This window comes from Carlito syrichta, unplaced genomic scaffold, assembly GCF_000164805.1.
Source record: "Carlito syrichta isolate Samal-C Ts95f unplaced genomic scaffold, Tarsius_syrichta-2.0.1 Scaffold58106, whole genome shotgun sequence".
NCBI classification, from domain to species: domain Eukaryota; kingdom Metazoa; phylum Chordata; class Mammalia; order Primates; family Tarsiidae; genus Carlito; species Carlito syrichta.
Genome location: NW_007002202.1, coordinates 59,696 through 61,956, shown reverse-complemented (window position 1 = coordinate 61,956; position 2,261 = coordinate 59,696).

Sequence of the window (2,261 nt, the reverse complement as noted above, 5' to 3'; positions counted from 1 at the left end):
CCCAGTCTACCAGAAAATAGAAGTTAAAAAATATCTAGAAAGAAGTAAAACTTAGAAAGACAGAGAGAAATAATTCTGCTATGCACTTTCCATCAGGTGTATTGGTCACTAATCACACGCCAATATTATAGGTATAACTGATATCCTATGTCAGAGGCGATCTTCCAGATGGGCCTTTACAGGCCTCAGCCATGTAGCTATAGATGTTGGCTCCCAACACAGTATGAGCGGGGATATAGCCCAAAGTGTAAAAGTAAGAGCTATAAAGCTTATCGATGAAAATACAGAATATATTTGCAATCTGGAAGTAGGCAAACAGTCTTTTGGCCACAGAAGATAATTTAATCTAAAAAATTTTAATCATTAATTGAACATTATAAAACGAAAATACCCCTGTTTGTCAAATAATACCAAAGAAAATTAATAGGCAAATCTCAAATTGGAAGAAAATATTTTTAGAATATATATCAGACAAAGGACTCATATCCAGGATTTACAGAAAATTCTTTCAATTCGGTAATAAGATAATCCATTTAAAAATAGGCAGAAAATTCGACATTACATAGAGAAAGATATAGATATATAAATGGCCAAGGAACACAAAGTACTCAATGTTATCAGTCATCAGGAAAATGCAAATGAAAACCACAGTGAGATAGCACTATATCTCCACTAAAACTGCTAAAACTAAAAAGACTGACAATACCAATTTTGGCAAGGATGTGGAGCAACCAGAACTGTCCGGCGCTGCTGGTGGGAATGTAACATGGTACAACAACTTTGGGAAAATATTTGGTAGTTTCTTATGAAGTTAAACATACACCTCCTCTTCAGTCAAACAATTCCATCCTCAGGAACCTATCTAGGAGAAATTAAAAAATGTATTCATAAAAAGGCTTGTACAAAAATGTTCATAGCAGCTTTTTCACAATAATCCAAAATAGGAACCAGATCAAATGTTCATCAATAAGAACATAGATAAGTAAATTTATTTTATTTTATTTTATTTTATTTTATTTTATTTTGAGTAGGAGTCTTACTCTGTCGCCCAGACTGGAGTGCAGTGGCCACTCCCAGCTACCGCAGCCTCGACCTGCTGGGCTCCCGCGATCCTTCTGCCTCAGCCTTCCGAGTAGCTGGAATTACAGGAATGCGCTACCACGCCCGGCTGATTTTTTGATTTATTGCAGAGATGAGGTCTCGCCGCCCAGGTGGGTCTCGAACCCGCGGGCTCAGATAAGTAAATTTATACTATGAACTGTTAGTCAACAACAAATGGGAATAACTACACTGATACATGTAACAACATGAATGAATCTAATAGACACTCCAAATTCAAACTAAATGTACTCTATGGACAGTTATAGTATCCATTTATATGCTGCTCTTGACCAGAGAAAATGGGTGTGGAGAGTAGGGAGGAACACTGTGGAACTTTCTAGGAAGATGGAAATGTTCCATATCATTATAGCAGCCTGAATTACATGGACATATCCATTTGTCAAAATACACATCTAAGTTTGGTGCATTTCTATTTTCAGGTTTGAATATGCACATTTTACATAAATAATATACGAAAAATAATTGAGTGAGAAGAGTGGGAAGTGAGTGGAAATTAGATACAGCAAGAATGATAAATACTGATCAGTATGAATTTGAGTGGTAGGTACATGATAGTTCATTATACTTTTATGTTCACTTTGCATGTATTGAAAGTTTACATTAGCTGGGCTCGGTGGCTCAGCCTGTAATCCCACGCCTTTGGGAGGCTGAGGTGAGTGGATTGCCTGAGCCTGTGGGTTCGAGACCCACCTGGGCAGCGAGCCCTCATCTCTACAATAAGTCAAAAATTAGCCGGGCGTGGTAGCGGCGCCTGTAGTTCTGGCTACTCGGAAGGCTGAGGTGGAAGGATCGCCGGAGCCCAGCAGGTTGCGGCTGCGGTGGCCAGGAGTGGCCACTGCACTCCAATCTGGGTGACAGAATGAGACTCCAACTCAAAAAAAAAGAAAGTTTACATTATAAAACATTTTACATGTACCTTTTTTTGTAAAAAAAAAAAAAAAAAGCCGGGCTCGGTGGCTCAGCCTGTAATCCCGCGCCTTTGGGAGGCTGAGGTGAGTGGATTGCCTGAGCCCGCGGGTTCGAGACCCACCTGGGCAGCGAGACCTCATCTCTACAATAAATCAAAAAATCAGCCGGGTGTGGTAGCGCATGCCTGTAATTCCAGCTACTTGGAAGGCTGAGGCGGAAGGATCGCCGGA